The sequence below is a fragment of the Balaenoptera borealis genome (genome assembly GCF_965194805.1).
Source record: "Balaenoptera borealis genome assembly, chromosome: 2".
Classification (NCBI taxonomy): Eukaryota; Metazoa; Chordata; class Mammalia; order Artiodactyla; family Balaenopteridae; genus Balaenoptera; species Balaenoptera borealis.
The window spans coordinates 29,744,784-29,766,955 of NC_138867.1; the positions used below are offsets into that span (position 1 = coordinate 29,744,784).

General features: G+C 39.2%; 1 long non-coding RNA gene across 1 annotated transcript; it reads right to left on the reverse strand.

Moving 5' to 3' along the window:
* Positions 1-2,756: 2,756 nt before the first annotated feature.
* Positions 2,757-22,030, reverse strand: LOC309624449. Its single transcript, XR_014241934.1, has 2 exons — positions 21,953-22,030; positions 2,757-18,100 (listed from the first exon to the last, which is right to left on the reverse strand). It is a non-coding gene; the product is annotated as an uncharacterized lncRNA (long non-coding RNA).
* Between the last annotated feature and the right edge of the window lie 142 nt (positions 22,031-22,172).

A 22,172-nucleotide genomic window follows, 5' to 3' on the forward strand; every position in this document is an offset into this window, starting at 1 on the left:
CTTACATTTGGGGTAATTCCAGGACAGAAATGTTTCCTGCTGGCCACTAGGATGCTTTCCATCTCACCAGTTGGGATATTTGTAGACTAAACCTATTTCCAGTGTTTTCTACCAAACTTTCCTGTAGTGCTGAGCAGGGCTGATCAAGTCAAGCAATGAACAGTTTGGTCCAAATTCTTCAACTCTTTTTCAATATTCTAGATTCAGTAAAACCCAAAATAATCCTACCTGGAAGTTTTGTCTTTCATTTTTCAACCTCGGTGGGTCTTCAACAAACTGAATCCCTGTTGCAGATTGATTTATGCTCTAGTCCATCCAAACTCGACTTCTCCAGAATTAGACTTTGCCTCCTAATTAGAATTAGCGATTCTAGTTAGAAGCCTCCAAAGCCTCGTGCTGAGGAAAGGATAGCAAGGCATTCCAATTTACATTCAGACAAACTAAAAGTGAAAAAATCAAGTGCGGATAGAGACTGTGTAGTATAATAAAATCCAGATCATGAATCTTAATTTATGGTGTAGGAAAATGAATGCTGTGTTAGGAGTGAGAGGCTGAGTCCAAAATCTGCTTTTATGGCCTGATTGATTAAGCAGGTCACTTAAATTTTCTGGGCCTCAGTTTCCCTCTTTCTTGTCTAGGGGAGATGGTTTCTTTTATTTGGGCCACTAAGTTCCCTTTAACTCTAGTATTCTGTGATTTTGTAATGTTCCCTTACAGATGCTTAGGGGAGACAGTCTTTGGCAAGATGCTTTTGCCGTCCCTGCCTTGTCTCATTGCTTGTCAGTGTGTGCAACAACAATAAATAACCCATTGGTTGCAAGAAAAGCATGTATTGGATCAAGTTGGTGTGTCAGCTCTCTGCCTTCTGGAGAGGAAACGGGAGGTTTTGATGTTGTCAGAATGGGATCCACATTTTGACCTGGGGACCCCTCAGTTCCAAGTGGGCCCCATTGCCAAGCAGTATTACGCAAAAATTACCTTCAATGAAAGAAGCATTTCGTACGTCCTTCAAAACTGCCAGAGCTATTTTATTTTAAAAAGAAAGAAAAGTATAATCCCAAAGATCAAATCCCTGATCTGGAAATGGAAAAAACAAAAACAAAAAAGAGCCAGAAACCTGCTCTTTGTATACTGTTCCTGTTTAATAGCAGGCAAAGAACAGGCTCAGGGATGCAGCCAGTCTGTCTGTTAATATGGAGCTAAACCAGATTCTTGGTTTATAATGGAGAAAACAGACATGAAACACTGTGTAACCCCACGTGGCACCCAAAGGATTGAGGCCTTTCTCTGCTCAACCCTGGTCTCCAGATCAACCCTTTCTTTGGGCTGGGGCTTTGTGATGGCCTATGTGATTGGTTTCATACAAGATGCAGTGCAATTCCTGTCACATGAGAATTGACACTTCTCTTCTCCTTCCCCAGATGTGCTGTTAAAGATATCCAAAGGCCTACTTCCTCCACATTCACTTAGCTCCATTAAAGTAGAATAGCATTTTCTGGAATGTGTTCTATGGAACTCTAATCCTGACAAATAAATAAAGTGATACATGTAAATACTAATAAATTTGAGATGTGCTGCATAATCTCGCCTTCTCTTGAGGTTCACTTATAATACCAAAGGCTCTAAGAAGTTCCACACACAATAAATGGTAGTTTGTTACTGGCCAGGGAGAACAAAGACTATCGCACCAAAGGAGTACTTCACTTCTCCGTAAAGATTGTCCGTATTTCCTGATCCCAAACTTCCTTCCTGACTTACCTCTCCTGACTGTTACCATAGAAGACCTTGTACATGAGAGGAATCTATACATGCTTGATTAAATGGATCCATCAGTCTAGGAGTTAGCATCTTCTAAATATCCACACCGTCATTGGCAAATAACAATGGAATGTATGTAAATTCTTAAATCATTAAAAAAAACCAGTACTATACTCAACGCTAAAGTTGGGAAAATGAAAATATTAACACTAAAGGCAGAAGTGCCAAATGTCTCTCCTCTCTTCACTCACTAATTCAATGACAAAAAAACTTGATATCATCACTCTTTCATCTTTAGGTCTGGAAATATGCTTCATATGCATGAAATTTATTTACCATAATTAAACATGACTTCAGGGGGAAATGTCAATTTCAGGAAATTCTCTATAAAGGGATTATATTATTATTATTTTTGTGTTTGTTTGGTTGGCTTTTTTTATATTATTATTTGTGAACAGCATTATGCATGCTCAATATACAGAGAACTATGGTATTAAAGGCTCGGATGCCAAACTTTGTTAGAATGGTGTTTGTTTTAATTTTATATTCTTGTTATTTAAAAAATACCAAATAAAAGATCCACATAGATGATCAATTTTGAAACAATTTTAGTTCCATAAAATATGCCTAATATTAAAACCAGATTGACAGAATTAGGTCAGTTTTTGGAGGATGGGAGGAACGAGTATTGAGCACTATGGAACAAATATGAATAAGATAAGATCTTTCCCCTCATTAGGCCTACCATACAGTAGGGTTTCTCAACCTCAGCACTATTTATATTTTGGAACAAAAAATTCTTTGTTGTAAGAAGCTGTTTTGTGCATTGTGGAATCTTTAATGGTAACCCTTAACCACATCCACTAATGCCAGTAGCACTTCCCTAATTTTGACAATCAAAAATGTCTAGTCATTGTTACATACATCTCATAGGGGATAAAATTGCCCCAGTGGAGAAGTATTGCCATGCAGGAAGAGATCCTTAAAATTGTACAGGGTTTTAGAGTCACCTTTTAACCACCAATTCTCATTTAACAATCCTATTTGATGTAGGAAATGTAGAAAACCTTGGGCTAATTGTAGACTGAGTCCAAAACACAACAGTAAGTGTTTGATATTAATTCCCCTATTCAAAGATGAATAGAATAAAAAGTAAAATATTTGTTCTTTCTGGGAGTTTGAATCAGCCATTAACTATTCATTTAATGAGTTCTTCTTTGCATACAGCACTTAGCTAGGCATGAGGAAGATAGAAGGGTCTGATATGGTTCTGCATGCAATTAAAATCTCCTTGAGCTGCAGGAGTAATAGAATTAAATTAAAAGCCATCTTAGAGATGATCTACCTACTCTCCTGTTTTTTATATGAGAAAAATAAGACCCAGAAAAGTCAGAAAGGCATTATGACCTAAGGACATCTACCTAGTAAATGAACTTGGGCTAAAACTTTAAGTGTCTTGACTTCCTGGCTTCAGGGAAGGGCCAATCGTATCTTTTCCATGGCCTTGGTGTCAAGCTGGGAATGACATGAGAGGAGACAGAGAGGCAAGACAACATCTGATATGAGCCAGGAACTGAGTTCACACAGGGAAAAATAAAAATAAGATTTGGGATCATTTTCAAAATCATTCTGAGGAATCCCAGACTACCTTCTTTTCTGGGGATCATCCCCACATTTGTTCTTCAATCTTCAACTGTGAATACCCTACTGGCCCAGAGAGGGCCTTTGGGAGCAGCTTTACTAGAGGTGGAAGGCATCCCCAAGTTTTAAGCACCCTTGGAGCTGCCCAGCCCAAAAAGGCATCATCTTATGATTCAAATTACGAACTCAAAAAATTCTCACACACCAAAGCACCAGCAACAGAAACAATTATTGTGCTTCTAAAACCGCAACTTTCATCACCTCCTTCCCTTTAGTATTTGATCTTGAACACTGAAATGGACTTGATTCCTTTTGCCTTACACGAGCTAAATTTTCCCTTTGTATCAAGGGATGAGTCTGGCATTAGTGAATGGATTATGTAAATCATAAGAAAAGTGAATCTGACTGTATGATTTTATAAAGTTGAATTAATCCAATGTCATAAATAAATAAACAAACCTAAAGCATGAAAATTTCATCAAAACATGAAAAAGATCCATTGACAAGACTTCTTCAGGAAAGAGCTGAGGGAAGTCAGCTCACTAATATTGTCAGCTTCTCAGGAAGATTACTGGGAGAAAAGAAAAAGAGAAAGAGAGAAGCCATACCTCACTCTTTGAGTCCATTAAGCATAGAGGTGATCCTTCTAATGTGTGTGTGCACACATACATGTGGAAAGTGAGAGAGACAGAGAGAGAGAGATTCTGGGATAAAGGAGCAGCATGGATTTCAGAAGGAAAAAATGAAGAAGGTAGCTGGTCTAGCTCAGGTTAAAAAACAGAAATGCAGAGAGGCAAGTACAGCTCCAAATAACCAAGGTAAATAAGGTAGTATCGTCTTTCTCCCACTTTCTCAGGCAAAACAGGCCACTAAGGCATTGAGGTGATTTTGCCCACTCTTCAAGCCTTCTAAACATATTGGCTGAGTACCAACTGTGTAATTCCTTTTCTCTCTTATGACCAAATTTCACTTGTGTGAAAACTTTTGGAGAGGAGAAATCAGGACACACAAATCCAGAGAAGATATCATCGTGCCTGTTTCAGATATTATTCCCAACCTTATGACTGAGTCCAGGGAAGGGGAGACTACAGGCAAAAGCTGTAGGAAATGTTTGTACAGGGACTCCATGAGGTGTGGAGACCTGCTCAGTAAGGCACTGATGCTCTGGGTGACAAAGTGTGGCACAGAGCTGGGAAGCGGGGCTTTCTCTACACCTTTGTGTGAAGCATCCCTCCAGGACTGTGAGAACTTTGGGAAGCATAAGGAGACTGCACTCTTTGTGGGTCAACAGCTTCCTCAGAAAGAGTACCAACAGTTGGGACACCGTTGGGGCATGTCTCTCAAGGAGACTTTGTATTTATTGAACACCTCAATAAATGCTTATGAGCAGCCTCTGTGCCAGTCATTCCTCTACATTCTGAGCATACTGCAAGAAGCAAGGGCAGAAGAAAGCAATCAGAGAAATAGAACAGCCCATGAGAAATTATTGGAGCTCTTTCGGAATATCCCAGAGGCTCCCAGAGCTGACTAGGGTGAAGTGGAGCAGGAGGGCTACAGTTGAAGGCTGAACTATGCAGATGGGGACACAATCCAGTTAAATTTTGGTTCATATTCTTACTGTGACCCCCCTCGTATGTGCACACTAGTGTGTATGCACCGTGTATCCATGCATGGATAAGGGCTGGAAGGAAATATACCAAAATGGTAACAGTTGTTATTTATGGGCAGTAGGATTATGAATATTTTTATATAATTTCATATAATATTAGCTTTTCCAAATGTTCTGTGGTGGTTATATATATATATATTTATTATTATTATTCACAGAAAAAGAATTTTTTCTTTTGTAAAGGAGGAGGTGGTACTAACCTGTCATTAATTTAATTTGCTTTGGATAGCATGATTCTCTAAGGTAAATTCTGACCATGCTATAATTTTAAAAGAGGTGTCTTTCATGATAAACTTATGAAAACAAGAATTGACAAATTTCTCTGCTGCTTTGTAAATTTTTTTTTCGTATAAACTCTGGTTTAATCTGTGTCAGATGTTCCCTGGGATGGTGCTCGCTAATGAGACCGGCCATGCCCCCATGCAGGGGCCTTACAGCCGTCCCCTGGGGCTGTCCCCTCAGAGTCCTTCCTCCTGTGTCCTCCTTCAGCCAGTAATAATAGTAACAGTGATGGTTACTGAGCATTTCTGGGGTTGGGGCCTGTACCTACATCCATGAAAACCCTATGATGGTGGGGTCGGGGGGCAGGGACCGTGCACTGCAGGGAAGCCGCTTTCAAATTCTCTGATGATACTCTCAGGCGGACGGGTGTAGGGATGCTGGTTTTGGTTTTTGATTGTCCTTTCTTTCTTTTTTAAAAAATTTTTATTAGAGTAGAGTTGATTTACAACGCTGTGCTCGTTTCAGGTGTACAGCAAAGTGAATCAGTCATACATATACCTGTATCCAGTCTTTTTTTTTTTTTCCCCCCATATAGGCCATTACAGAGTATTGAGTAGAGTTCCCTGTGCTATACAGCAGGTTCTTATTAGTTATCTATTTTATATATAGTAGTGTGTCTATGTCAGTCCCAATCTCCCCATTTATCCCTTCCCCTCTTATCCCCTGGTAACGATAAGTTTGTTTTCTACATCCATGACTCTACTTCTGTTTTGTAAATATGTTCATTTGTACCCTTTTTTTTTAGATTCCACATATAAGCGATATCATATGATATTTGTCTTTCTGTGTCTGACTTACTTCACTCAATATGACAATCTCTAGGTCCATCCATGTTGCTGCAAATGGCATTATTTTGTTCTTTTTTATGGCTGAGTCATATTGCATTGTATATATGTACCACATCTTCTTTATCCATTTGTCTGTTGATGGGCATTTAGGTTGTTTCCATGTCCTGGCTATTGTAAATAGTGCTGCAATGAACACTGGGGTGCATGTTCTTTTCGAATTATGGTTTTCTCAGGGTATATGCCCAGGAGTGGGATTTGTAACTAAATGTTTAATCTTATTTCATCTTTTACTCCTTCCAGAAAAGTAAATTTTACCAGAAATGAAAAAGAAGAGGGTAATTACCTCTCTCTGGGAACAATCATAAAAATAAGCTCTGTAATTCCTTGGAAGATATATTCTACATGAATAAGTAGATAATTAATTGAACTCTCCAGATAATTCAAGAATTTAAATACCACATCATTGCCCTGGTGTCTCTATAAAGAGATGAAACAGTTTACATGTGTGCCTTGTTTTATATTCTGTTACCATAAACGTTCAAGTTCTAGTTCATTTGTAAGTAGTTCCCCTTGAAACATCTGGTCTTCAAAAGTTTAATGTTACCTCTAATGTAACCATGTACCTTAATGTTTTATATACATAAATGTTTTATTCTCCTGGAGAACTTTAATTCAATCTAATACCTGATACAATTGATATTCCTTTGTTAGAAAAAAAAAAAGCAATGAGAAATTTCATCTAATTTTTCCCCCTTCAGATCTAATTGCAATTTTTTAAAAAATGGCAGATTAATTTTCTTAAAAACAATGCAATGAGACTTTATGCCAACACAAGAAACATGTCGGTGCCAGGATTAGAGAAATGAATATGAAATAGAGATACATAGCAAGCCTGGAAAGGCCAGGCTTGAGTGGGGGCACAGAAATGAGGGTTCAGCATGAGGACCCCAAAATGTGGAGATTCCTGGAAGTGAGAGACTCTGGAAAGAGAGGTGATGGTGCTGATGTACACTGTTGTCCAAACGAATCACTAATTACTGCTTGATGATGGTTTTAGTGGCAGCTCTGCACCTGAATCACTACTCCCAGAAAATAAACTATAAACGCTGATTTGGTCGAACCCAACCTTCAACAGAGTTCATCCAAGAAGACCTTCAGAGAATTGCCAAGGACATTTACTGTCTGCAAAACATGCATGACTCCAATACAAACTCCAGGGCAAACTCGCCAAGCTTCAGAAGCCAGAATGTCTCCATCATAAAGAAAGGATGCTCCAGGTGACCTAGCCATGGAAACATACATACATGGATATGCATGTATACTTTGTTCTGGAAGCCCAGATCTTGGGGTCTGTTTGTGCCCTCCAGACCTAATTGGTTAAGAGTAACCTTTGAAGTGAGGAAGTTCACTTTCCTAGGTCAGATTCATTGGGAATCTTTGATGTACTACAGACCTTCCTTTGAGCACATGTTTCCTTTCAGAGGCCCTCTGATAAGATCTCCTGGGAAATCTAAAAGAAGAGTTGTGAAGGGCATCACAGATCACAGCCAATGTACAGAAAGTCTTGACAGTTGGTTCTTTCTACTACATTGAAAATATGGGAACTCTCCAGTCAATACTCTGCTGTTTTCTTATTCAGTCCCAGCCTGCCCTGAGAGCCAGGCAGAGTCAGCTGGAAGACATGAGGTATTGGGGAGCTCTCCCCTCCCTGATGGAGATAAACCAACTTGGATTCTCTGTATACTTCTAAGTCTTGCCAGACGAGCTGTTCTGCCTGAGTAACAGTCCAACAACCTTACTGTAAAAATGCATTCACTTTCCACATTACAAACGTCAGACAGCTAAAAACACAAGCCCTTCAATGACAGTCAAATCGCACAAGAGGATGCGGATGGCACTCATGTTGAATTACAATACAATTCACCATCTTTATGGTATTTGCCAAAGCTTTCTCATTGTTTCCATTTCTTTTCTTTTTTCTCTTGGGGGGAAAACAGAAATAATATGCTTTGGGGTTTTTTCTCTTAAAATGAGGAACTCAGATCTAAGTAAACAGTACATCTTAACACTTCTTCTCTTGCTTTCAGGGGAGAAAAACAAGTGGAAAAATTATTAAATACATTTGGAGAGAAGAAGAATCCCTCCCTTGTAAGCTAAAATATGAATGAAACAAGTAGAGTCGTATATCTGAAAAAAAATTATTTTGACCCCTATTACCAAAGCTAAACTACAAGAATCATCTGGAAAATATGTTTGGTGGCAAAATATACTATGTCACTCACCAGTTGGAGTTATTAAGATTTGGGTCACATTTCCCAGTCTACAGTGATGTAGCCTAGCAGTTCTCTTACAGAAGCTCTCTTAGGTAGGTAAGTCTGTCTTGAGGCTGAGGCAGGTGGATGTGATGCCAGCACTCAGCTCTGTCATTTACCAGCTACGTATGTTCTTGTGCAAGTGGATTAACCTCTCTGAGCTTTGGCTTCCTCATTCATAGGCTGATGACAATAATAGTACCTTCCTCGGACTTCCCTGGTGGCGCAGTGGTTAAGAATCCGCCTGCCAATGCAGAGGACACAGGTTCGAGCCCTGGTCCTGGAAGAGCCCACATGCTGCGGAGCAACTAAGCCCCTGCGCCACAACTACTGAGCCCGCGCTCTAGAGCCCACAAGCCACAACTACTGAGCCCATATGCCACAACTACTGAAGCCTGCACGCCTAGAGCCCGTGCTCCACAACAAGAGAAGCCACCGCAATGAGAAGCCCGCGCACCTCAACGAAGACTAACCCCAGCTCGCGGAAACTAGAGAAAGCCTGCTCGCAGCAACGAAGACCCTACGCAGCCAAAAATAAATAAATAAACAATTTAATTAGAAAAAATAGTATCTTCCTCATTAGATATACTAATGTATGTAAAGCAGTCAACACGGTGCCTGGCACATAATAAGTATGCAAGCATGCATTAAACGCAGAGTCAGCGAATTACGGCCTGCAGACCACCAGTTTTAGTACAGTTTTACTGGAACACATTCACACTCATCATTTACATATTGTCTATGACTGCTTTCTGTTTACAACAGCACTGAGTAGTTGCAGCAGAGACCATGTGGTCTGTAAAGCTGAAAATATTTGCTACTTGGCCCTTTCCAGAAAGAGTTTCCAATTCCTGGATGAACAATAAAAAACAACTATTATGATAGTGATAGCTCAATTTTCTTTTCTTTTCTTTCTCTCTCTCTCTGTGTGTGTGTGTGTTTGTGTGTGTGTGTGTATAGAAAGGAACTGACTTTCAAAGAAGTATAGCAACTTACTGAAAATCACCCAGCAAGGTGGTGATGGGGATTCTCTTATCACCATTCCCACCCCATATTCCTTCCTGCACTTACAGAACCTTAAATGAGGTCATTTCTTTCAGGAAGCATGTTTAGCTTGGGGTCCCATAACACATTTGCTATTTTTTTCAACTGATTCGCTTTCAATTCAAATTGAACTTACTAAAACCAAACATTATCATTTAGGGCTTTGAAGATGATTAAATGTTGTACATAGCTTTGTTCATCCCAAGAACCCTACCCCAAAATATTCTTGATAAAAATTTGGCTCAGACATCCCCCCACTGTGCTTATCGCCCTCTGCACTCAGTTTGCTTTGAAGTCAGTGAATGCAGAAAATGTCCCCAGGGGGAGTGTTCCCAACTGGAGGCTTGATCTCTGAAAGTAAGTTCAACAAAAGCCTCAGGGTCACTCCAATTATCGAGCCCGCAGGTTAAAAACTGAGGAGTGCAGACAAATAGGCAGTTACAAATTAGGTGTCCAGAAAGACAGTTCAACTGAAAAAAGCATTTTATTTCTACAACCCCCTGGACTCACGTACTGATAAGCTCTAAAGAGACACTTTTACAAAGTGAATTTGATGTGTAGCTTCGTTCTCTTCACTTCTATCCCCAGAACACCCTTGCTATTAAAATAAAAAGTAGAGTTTGAACTAAATCCTTAAAAAGGGAAAACATGCAAGTAACTCAAGAGAGAAAAGGTTAATAAACAGGTTTAATAATCCTGCTTATTAAACCCCCTCCATGGGTTTATCACTGAGGTTGAAAAAAGACAGCATTGGAACACACATAAATGGTTTCTCCTGGCCCATTGTGTTGTCTGCCCTTCTACTATGTAACCCTTACAAAGCTACTTTGTTAAAAACAAGAAACTTTTACAAATAGAATTATTTTCTCACCCAGATGTTATGTTGGTTTATTTGCAGAGATACAATGTCTTTCTCTGATCCAAAGATGAACTTCCAAACTATACTAAAAGTCATATAGAATGACAGAACTAAGTGAATTCAAAAATTATGCTTTAGGGTTTGGAGTTGATAAAAAAAAAAAATAGCAACTAGATTTGAACCATTGGAGGTTTTGATGTTAATTTTTTTTAAAATTTTTATTGGAGTATAGTTGATTTACAATGTTGTATTAGTTTCAGGTATACAGCAAGGTGAACCAGTTATACATATACATATATCCACTCTTTTTAGATTCTTTTTCCATATAGGCCATTGCAGAGTATTGAGTAGCTGTTAATTATTTTGACTCTTTAACGTTTTATTCAATTTAAGGTAAATTTATTTTCTTCTTTCCTAAATGGCTCTGGGATTAAGAGCAAGTCTCAGACTTGAGGCAGAATTTTACAGCCAAGTTACAAAAGTCTGACAAACAAAGTTTATAACAGGAACACACAACAACATGACCAGCACTACTATGATGGAATCAAAATATGTGGAAAATAAATTTTTTTCCAGTAATATACAGGAGAATATGAAATTCCCACATTGAAATAAAGCATATTTGCTGGTTATTTACTAGGAATAACCAGTATTTCTATGTTGAGGGAATACAGAAATTCAATCAGCACATGCCTGAAAAATGCGAACACAGGTAATGGCCAACTTGTCTTGCTTCCTCATTGAAACCAAATGGAATTTGCCTACAACAAGCAACTTATATTTTGTGAGTATAATTCAACAAGCGATTTAAAAAGAGGGAGAAAAAGACTGAAGCCAGACTACATAAAATAGGAAAAACAGCAGAATACCCCAGTTGTCCAACCCAGGGCAGATATAAAATAAAACTGAAAATAGCTTAAGGAAGATGCTATACAGGTCCTGGTGTTCCTTCATGTTGCATCTGAGCAGGAAAAAAAAAAAAAAAAATGGGGAGAATACAAGATCTGGTCCCTTAGCTTCACAAAGCTCCATCCCAGCTGGAGAGCCATTGTGTTACATGCATTCATGAACACAGATGGGTCACACCTCAGTACTGGTTCAAAATGTCCACATTTTCCAATCTCTGGCAGACTCTCTCTGATCATTTCTTATCTTTCAGAAAGTAGAAGATCAGTCCTGTTATTTACCACCACAGAGAAGTTAACCCATGGCCCACCCTCCTTTCTATTCTTCTGTCTTGTTAAATTCTGAGCTCTTCTGTTTTCTCAGCTCATCTCCCCACAGAGAGCTTTTCTTGGGAGGGCATGTGCATTCACTTTTCCTTACTGTCTTAACAGCTGTCTTAACAGCTTACAGTTATGTAGCACTTTCCACTTTCCACACTCTTTCAAACATCCCATAGCGCCCCTATGCAGCAGTAGTATTATTCTCAATTTACTCAGGAAATGAAACCAGTATTAACAGACTCATTGTTTATATACATGATCCATTCCCAGCCCCATCCCGAAAAAAGGATTTATTATAACTTCTCATTTATAAGCATTACATAAATGACTTTCTCATATAAACAAAACATTCCTTTTGGACACCAAAGCTCCCTTTTAACCATTTTGTAAGAAATCCTTCTCAAAAAACTTATATGTCATAAAGGATAGTCAATGCAATTTAACCTTTTCTTGAAGAGCCGAATATAAATGTAAATATCATTATTTTATAATTATGTAATATAGTTTTGTTTCTTTGAGTCTAGCAATTCTCCCCCTTATCCCTTTCAGGCTATCTGCTGTAACTTCCTATTTTAGTGGGCCTGCCTCTTACAGTCCCATTTCTGTTTCAAATACCCTGAAGTCATCTAAACCAAGAATTGGACAACCGTGTTTATTAAAAACTGCATGTCAGATAAGGTTCAAGGAATGACATAGAAATTATTAATAAGTTGATTAATTGTTAATAAGTTTGGTGCAGAGATCTTAAGAGAGCTATTTCACTTTTCAAAGAAAGCCCTTTTCAACTTTTCCATCCAGGACCATGTTAAGAAAGGAAAACCTGAGGCGGCCAAAGTCTAACCTTCAGATAAGCTAGGTGGTTGTGAACTTTGATTTCCATTTTCATTCACATCTACCCAGTTTCTTATATCCTCCTGTGAGTTATCTGCCAACAGGTCTCAAAGCAGAGTAGGAATCTATGAACAATATTACTTTTTTGCCCAGTGTTACTGGTACTACATTAAATCACAACAATTTGAACAATTTACTCCAGACCCCCAAAATTACTTTGAATAATTTCAAGAAGAAAAAGAAAAAAAGTCAAAGTTGATAACTGATGCAAAAACATCTTTTCCAAGATTTACTTACTTTAATGAGAGGAAAGTCCACTGGAATAGAAGTCAAGAAATCTAGTTTTAATGCTAACTAGCTATGTGATCTTAGCTAAATCACTTGATTTATCTAGTTCAAATAGTCTATTTTTGTTTTTAATTAACTGACATGATTGAACAACATGAATTTTAAGGTCCCATTCAGCTTCCCATATATCCTGGCATTTAAAATAGGGTTTGATAAGCAAAATCTATGAAGTGTATGACATCTAGTGGCTTCTCAGTTCATGTACATCCTGACTATCCAACAATCCCAATGAAGTCACCATGGATTAGTACAATCTCATACATGCAAATATTTAGAATTTTAAAAGAGCGATCTAGAGGATAATCTAGTTCAACCTCCTCATTTTACACTCATGACAACAGAACAAATAGTCGTCATATCCTTGCTTAATTAAGGACCCAGAGCTAGAGGTTACCCACAGTCTGTTGACTCTAAATCCAGTGTGTTTGTCTTCTTTATTTTTATGTTCCCCACGAATGCCAAAAAAGGCAAGAAATAGTACCATAAAAGACCAAGAAGGATTTTATTCCTTTATGCAAGATCATGTCAATGAAAAATTAATCAGTTGATCTAAGAAAGAAATGGAAAATTTTATTCAAGCCAAATTGAGGATTTTAACCTGGAACAGCCTCTCAGAAAGCTCCAAAAACTATTTCGGGTGTTAGAAGTCAAAGCACAGTTATAGGGCTTCCCTGGTGGTGCAGTGGTTAAGAATCTGCCTGCCAATGCAGGGGACATGGGTTCAAGCCCTGGTCTGGGAAGATCCCACATGCCGTGGAGCAACAAAGCCCGTGTGCCACAACTACTGAGCCTGCGCTCTAGAGCCCGTGAGCCACAACTACTGAGCCCGTGTGCTACAACTACTGAAGCCCGCGCACCTATAGCCCGTGCCCCGCAACAAGAGAAGCCACCGCAATGAGAAGCCTGTGCACTGCAACAAAGAGTAGCTCCTGCTCACTGCAACTAGAGAAAGTCTGCATGCAGCAACGAAGACCCAATGCAGCCAAAAATAAATAAATAAAATTTTAAAATTAAAAAAAAAAAAATTACCAAAAAAAAAAAAAAAAAAGCAGTTATATACGTTTTTGAGATGGGGCTATACATTAAATGATGTAGATAGTTTGCACAATCCAAATCTGAAAATACAAAATGGTGGATCATTGTGACCCTTCACAAGATTGTAAGGAGACAGGTTAGGGGGTCCCCTGAGAAAGAGAACCAGAAATGGCTTTCTTGACATAACAGAATCCATTTTGGCCTAAGCCATTTTGTGACCTAAGCCTGGCCACAATGCTTGCCCTTAAACAGGTCAAAGTAATTAATGATTTTAAGGGAGGGAATGCAGAAACTAGGGAGGAGCAGTCAAGAAACAATAGTGCAGCCTTGGGGCAGGGTCCTGGCTCCTCAAAGTATATACATATCTTTGAGTTCTGCAGGAACTAAGGCCCCCCACCCAGGTGGAGGATAGAATGATGACTTCAATCAACCTGTGCCCCAATTCTATGCTGAATTCTCCTCTGCTCAAGCCCCTTCGTGAATATACATGTACCCTTAGCTTAAAACTTCCCCAATTTTGCTGTTTGGGAGACACTGCTTTGGGAGCGATCCCCAGTGTTCTCCTTACTTCCCGCAAATAATAAATCCTTCCTTCTCCTGATCTTTAGCTTTGTTGTGTCTACTGGCTCAACACCCACCAAGAGGAGAACCCAGTTTTCAGGTAACAAGATCAAGAAGGAATATTATCTTTTAAGGAGTTGTTGGTGCTAGGAGAAAGTTGCTCTTTATGCTTGAGCCAGTATTTCTGCCAAAAGGGAGGTTTGGTTGATGCATAATGCAGCTACACAATGCTCAGTAGAGGGGAAAGAGGAGGCCAAAGGGCAGAGAAAAAATTTTATGTTTAAATGTTCCTTAACTTGCCTTAGAATATGAGTTTTTATTTCACCAATCATTATCTGTCATCATACCTGTTAGTGATTATCACACTGTTTTATAATGGTTGTTTACTTGTTTAAATTTCCTCAGTCATGAGTTTCATGAGACTAAGAACCCCAGGTCTCACTCATTTTTGTGGCCCCGGTACCTACAGTTATATTGAGCCTATCACTGATGCTAAAATCTATATATTTACTATCTACCTATCATCTATTTATCTACCTACTTATCAATCAAGGATTGGTAACATATTGTCAATATATCCTTTTCAAATGTAGTGAAGAGTGTGCAATTTTATAAAATAAAAATGTAATTGTGTATTACTTGTGTGGCCAAAAAGAAGATAAGTTTATTGGACTGTTTTCCCCACCGTCCATTGGAAAACCACTTATCTTCATTCGGCATCACTTGGGTGGGTCTCCCTTGGCCCCAGAGGAGATTCAGCCCCAGAAGTTCATGACCCAGGCTTGGCCAGTTTGTCTTCCCCATTTTTCTGGGTGTGTCTGTGAGGGTATTTCTGGATAAGAGTAACATTTGAATGAGTAGACTAAAGCAGATTGCGCCTCCCTAATGGAAGTGGGCCTCATCTAATCCATTGAAGATCTGAATAGAATAAAAAAGCTAAGAGGAAACTCCTCCTGCCTGATTATTTGAGGTGGGACACTGTCTAGTGGAAACTCAATTTCCCACTGATTAACAGGATTAGGCATCCTGGCTAGTACAGTAATGTGGGAAGTTGGGTGGGGCTGGGGAAGTAAAGCTAGATCGCAAATAAGGGGGACCAGATCACTCTGCTTCCAGCTTCACTCCACTACAATCCACTCTCTCTGGTACAGCCAGAGTAACATTCCTAAGACAAATCTGATAGATCTAATCCTTCTTATGTCTCTTCATTGGTCCTGAAAAAAAGTGTAAACTCTCTATACATTGGCCATCATCTCTAAATTCTGCTTCTCTGTCCAGGACCTTTTTTTTAAACCACTACCCCAATTTCTACGTGGCCCGTTATAGACACACAATTTTAAACATCTTTTGGTTTGGTTTTGTTGTTTGTCATGTGCTGAGATCACTCTTCACTTGCAAGACTGTCACTCAGTGAAGAAAAATTAGAATTATGATCCTAGTTACACTATACATAAAAAAGAAAACAGGTAAAAGAAGCTATTTATTCTTGAAAACCTTTCTGGAACAACTAACCAATAAATACATGGTAAACACATGCTATGCATTAAACCCTTAGTAAAGGTGCATTGGCTAATACAGTGACACATAAAACAATGTTTCTGTCTTCAGTTAGCTTTATAAAGAATATGGAGGCAATATTCCTAAATATTAAAATTAAAATTAAAAATGATAAAAGATACAAACACTAAGATCAACATAACAACAGGAATGCCTTCATATGCTTTCATGTGATAGTCCGTGATTGCCAGGAAATCACCCAGTGTTGAGGTAATGCAGTTTGGAAGAGTGGAAGAAACATGTATTTTGGAGACAAATAGACCTGTGGTCCACTCCTAGCGCTGATTTTACTAACTCTATAACTGTGACCAAACCACTTAACCTCCCTAAATCTGTTTCCAAAATGATGAGGTACCATGCAGAATAATTATGGGGATTAAATAAGTTGCTCAAAAGTAGTAGAGATTTCCACCTGGAACACAGATGTTTAAATGTGAAGCACCTAGGCTGGAGCCCCTGGGATGTAAATGACCATCCTACAGCCAGAGGGCCCCTGAATGGTGAGGAACTGGAGAAGTGGTGCTCCTTGAGCTCTGTGCTGAGATAAAAGAAGCAGATCACAGAGCAGGAAAGGACCCAGAAAACACAGGTGAAGGAAGGAGAATATTAGAACACTGCAAAATTGATCACGTGTCTCCCTATTTGCTACCTCTGTCCTCTGTCATTCCCCCATCTACTCTCTACAAAGGCAAATGCAAATGCTTAAAATAAGAAACACTATGGACTTCATTTCAGCGACATACTCGAGAGAGTAGGTGAGAAGAATCCCATCTCACAATCTGTCTCGGAGGAAGAAAAGTCTCTGGAAAGAAAGTAGCTTCTGGCATCTTCAGAGAAAAGAGAAGTAAGCTGAGTCCTATGAGCCTGCACAGAAAAAGGGAGAAGTGAGAAACGCTGAAAATGTGGCCCTTAATTGCCATGAGGCACATTCAGGTTCCCAACATCTGATTAACTTCCAAGAGAAATATATGCCCAACATATGCTCTAGACACAAATGGTAACTATGAGGTTTGCTAAGGCCTTATGCTGGGCATGGACAAATGGCAAGATTTAGATGGATCTGAAGGGCTAAGATCATGAGCAAGTAAGCAAAGGCCAGGACACAGAAAAACACTGTCATCTCTCCTGGGGTTCATCTATTTCGCTGGAATTTATGAGGGCAGAGAAGAAACATAAACTGGAAAGTTACTAGGGTGTAAGTTGTGAAAGTTCTTTATTGCTAGGATAAGGACAACCTTTGCTCTAGGCAATGAAAAATCATTGTAAGGTTCTCAGCAAAGAAGAGATATGACAAAACTGGGGGATTTTTTAGGATAGTTCCTAATGAACGTAGAGTAAACCTGAGAGGGTAATTAGCCAGAACATTCATTTCCCCAAACATAATTAACTTTTATAGCCCTTTAGAGTTTGCAAAGGACTTTTCATACATCTAGTTTCATTTTATTCTCCCAACAAGTTCCAGAATCACGTGTTATTCTTATCTCCATTTTATAGCTGAAGAACATGAAGATATCAGACAGGGTCTGTAGGATCTGCCTGAGAGAGTGGCTGCGTCAGTTTTTCCATGCACTAAACATTAGGCTGGGGCATTCTGTCAAGTATTGTCAAAAGGAATAATATTTGCTTTTTATAGTCTTTTTCTGCCTATGTGCAGGATATTAAAGCACAAAGGCAGCTAAGATACACACGGACTATAGAGCACTGCTCTATGGTAGTACTAGGACTAGCTGTAGTTTTAGAACTAGGTCTAGGTATCCAGAGCTAGATCAGCTGTCCCAAATTCCACTCCTCTTTGCATGACTTCTGAACTGTATTTAAGGATAAAAGCCTGGAAGTAGTGACTTTTTTGACTTTTGTGGTTTATCCAGCGATTTCACCAGCTATATGATCTTAAGTAGACTCCTGAGAATTAAAAAAAATTTTTTTTAATTAGTATGTGTTATTGACAAAAAGTCAAGGATATAGGCCTTTATTACAAAGACAATATGTTCTTTTGGGGAATTGCAGTAGAGAAACAATTCAATTAAATTATTGCAAGCCCAAAGGTGAAGAAGGTAATTAAAATATTAAAAAGACCTGTGTCTGAAGTCTTATTCGCAGGGAAGCAGGTGTTCGTAGGAGACCAAGAGGAAGGAGAGTTGCTTGAAAAATATACTTCAGTTTTAGTGTTGGAAATCAGCAGTGTTACACTGAAAGTAAAACAAGAGAAGACAAGCCAATTAAGCTGCAGAAAGGGAGAGATTCCGTTAAGAAAAAAATTACTATGGTAGAGGCAAGAAGGGAAAAAGTGTATCTTTAAGGAAAGGATAGATAGATAGAAAATGGAGTAACCTCAGAAGGTAGAAGAGAACTAAGATATTCTTCAAAAAAGCAGTAGAAAATGGGGAATGTGTTAGATGTTATCAGGTCAAAACAATGAGATCCACTGAAAGAAAATCTAACAGGATGGGAAGCAAAGCCACTAAACAAACTGGAAAACTCAGGAGAAACCAGGATTCAAACACCACAGAGTGCCCTCTTCAAGGTGTAGATAGGCTTTCTATTTTGGAAGCACCTACTAAAGGTTGACACTGTCATTCAAAATGCCCATAGAACATTTGGACAGTTTTGAAAAGTAAACCAGAAACATTGGTGTAAAATACTCAAAGAGTTAGACAGTGAGTTTCAATTTGACCAAGTAATTATGCTTGTGCCCTGAGTAAACATATGGTTTTATATACATAATGCATATATATATGTATAATAAATCTGCATCAGCATTATCTTCTTGCTGTGGTCTATAGTGATGTTATATGCTATGAATCTGCATGATGATTGGTATCATCTTCAACAGCATTCACAATTTTAACCATATTTTTCAGATACAAAATGATTCGCAGGATTAATTGCAAAGAAATCAGAAGGGAAAAAATTCATATCAGTAAGGACCATATGTCTGATAGCTCTAAGGATTTCAGACTAAAACATAAGCCAAGATTTATTTGGAAAGCATTATGTCACTCCAAATGTGACTGGTAAGTAATTTTATCATAATAATGAACACCTTATAAGTGGTGTCACATTTTCCAAAGTGCATTGCATGGAACAACTAGTTTTGTCAGATGTTGTTAGAAGTTAAGCACCCTTGCATCCCCTCCCCAACAAAAACCTCCACAAAAACACCCTTTTAGTTCTTTTTACGTGAAATAGCACCCAGATTCCTTTATAGTAACTGTAAATACTGCCGAATGAATCACAAACATGTTTTGCCTTAGAGATAACACTCGTAGCACCTGTCATGCTCAGCATCTCCTTCTAAAGGTGCCCACAGACCATGAGGAAAACAGCTGATCCCTGCAGCACGATGGCTAAACCACACGACCAGCCCCTCAGCCGTTACAGATAAGACCAGGGGAGGCACCTGACCTAAGGAACAACCAATCCATCCATAAGTTGGCCTGTGACTTATGATGATGTGGCTTGGTAATTAGACAACTACTCTGATTCTCCCTAGTAACTTGAACCAGGACATGTGGAACAAATTGGCCAGCTGGTAATAGGAGGAGGAGCAAAAGACAAGACTGACCGAATCTTGTTACTAGCAGAGTACTAGAGTTCAAAGGCACAACTTCCTTATACTACAGAGCACCTTGGATTCTGATCAACCATCAAGTTGCAGCCTTTGCAGCCTTGCATGAGGCCCAATTGTCAATTTTTCCTGCAATCCACCTGGCCTGGCTACACAGATGAGATTCTTTCCCTTTCTACTTCATGTAGTTTAAGAATAAATTCCCTATTTGTCACAATCACCAAATGAGTTTCCTTCCTGCAACCAAAAGACCACGCCTCCTCATTCTCACTGTAATCAGATTCATTCTTACCTGGTTATGTTCCAGCTGAATGTTTTCCTAAGATGTACTAACAGCAAAGGAGAACTTTCCATGCAATCTTCCATTGTTACACACCCTCTGTACTTCCTTTTTTTTTAATGTTCTTACATGAGTGAATAAGAGATTATAGATCATCTTCAATCTTCTCTAATTCATATTTCTAAAAAGTTGATTATGTGCAATCTTTTATTATTTTTAACATTTTTTGTAGCATAGCTCTTAAATAATTTTGTTCCACTTCTCAAAGCAGAGATGTTGAGAATCACTGTCCTAGAAAGTATGTAGAGTAGTAGGCATAAATTATAACACTGGATGTCAGTCAATATTTTTTTTGTTGGTAAATACAAATAAAGTTACATAAGAGCATGTTGTGCCCTGGATCTGAGATCTGTTGGAAGCTCCCATCATCTTTGCTTAGCCCTTAATGTGCATATGATGAAAGTACCCCTTCCTAACACCAGAGGGCACTGTGCCATCAGGATACTGCCAGCAACTGATTCTTGCAGCTGCTTCTATCAATACATTCCTGCACCACATTCAACCTTTCAGAAAAGCCTTCTGCTTTTTCTTTTTGCCATTCTTAGACCAGGACTGGTTCTGAGGTTACATGAGAACAAGGGGTTAAGAGAGGCTGCTAAAGACCAAGTTTCACAGGGATAAGAACAATCTGCAATTTTTTAGCCATTATTATTCTGCCTCTAGCAAATTCAGTGTCTTGATCTTTCGGGTCCTCATTATTCTCATTTAAAATTAAGATACAATTCCGGCTTCCCTGGTGGCGTAGTGGTTAAGAATCCGCCTGCCAATGCAGGGGATACGGGTTCAAGCCCTGGTTCCAGAACATCCCACATGCCGCGGAGCAACTAAGCCCGTGTGCCACAACTACTGAGCCCACGTGCCACAACTACTGAAGCCCACGCGCCTAGAGCCAGTGCTCCACAACGAGAAGCCACCGCAATGAGAAGCCCGTGCACCGCAACAAAGAGTAGCCCCCCCGCTCACCGTAACTAGAGAAAGCCCGCGTGCAGCAGCAAAGACCCAACGCAGCCAAAAATAAATAAGTTGTTTTTTAAAATTTAAAAAGTAATTAAGATACAATTCAGGAAAACATGTCTAATGAGCATAATTAAACAGTTTTGCATTAGAAGGTAAGACTAGATCCTGTTGATTCTCATTGCAATTTAAATATGGGAAGTCAGATTGGTTTACTTAAGCCTATAAAATTGTGTCTAACTACTGGAACTTCTTAAAGAGAATACCCACCAAGTACTACCAATAATCTACTCTTATTATAAAGCTTCTTCTAAATCTCATTAGTACAGGGGTTTGGGCTTCTTTCTTTCACAATCCAGATTAAGAGGTAGTTTTTCAAGCAAGGATTGTCTCAACACTCATTAATTCCCTCAACATGTATTGAACATCAACTGTGTGCCAGGCTTATATCTGCTAGATGCTGGCAAAAATACACAAGTTGTGCTTTCGTGAAGTTTTCAATCTGAGGCAATAAAATAATTTTTTAATTGTAAAACTGAACTGATAGGAGCTATAAAGAGAGCTCCAGGAAGCTACCAGAATATATAACAGGGAGGCTTGCCCCATCTGGTAAGGGTGGTCAAGAAATGGTTCCCCTAAGGAAACGATTCTTGAGATCTAACAACTAAGTATGTGCTAAATATGCAAAAAAGGACGTGGGGCAGGCAGAGATGAAGATGGGGAGAATAATCTCAGCAGGTACAAAAAAATCTGTGGGAGAAGACCTGAGAAATAAGGTCACTAAGGTTCAGTTCAGTGTACGGTGGGGAAATGAGAAAGCAGGGCAGAGGCCCTCAAAGCCATGACTATTTTTATACTGAAAACCACTTAAAGAAGAATTTTAAGCTGGAGGTTGCCATGATCATATTTATATTTAAAAAGACTATTCTGGTGCCATGTGAAAAATGAACCCAAAGTCAGGTTAGGAGGCTACTGATTATTGAGCTTCGTGGAAGGATGACCCTGAAGGTGGCAAGTTGTCGAGGGCTGATGTTGAGAAAGTAAAATCCACAAAACTTGGTGACGTAGTATATAAACTATAAACCAGCTCATTGCGCTTCTGATTTCAAATCAGCAACTGTTTTAAATTGTCTGGTAAAACAAATGAAAATAGAGCCATTCGATTACAAACACTGAGACCTCTGCGTGAGAGAATCCCTGGGGTCGGCGTGGTTGTTTTCTTAAGCAAAAGTTTCGCTGCATTCTCATGGGCTCTGTGGAAATGCTCCCCGATGCAATATAGATTGGCGGTGGCGTGTACAAGGGAATGTCCGAGGAAGGGCGCTCGCCCCTGGATCACCAAGGCTTGGGTCTTGGGAACCCTGGACTGCAATAAGGAGGGCTCGTTCGATTCACCGCC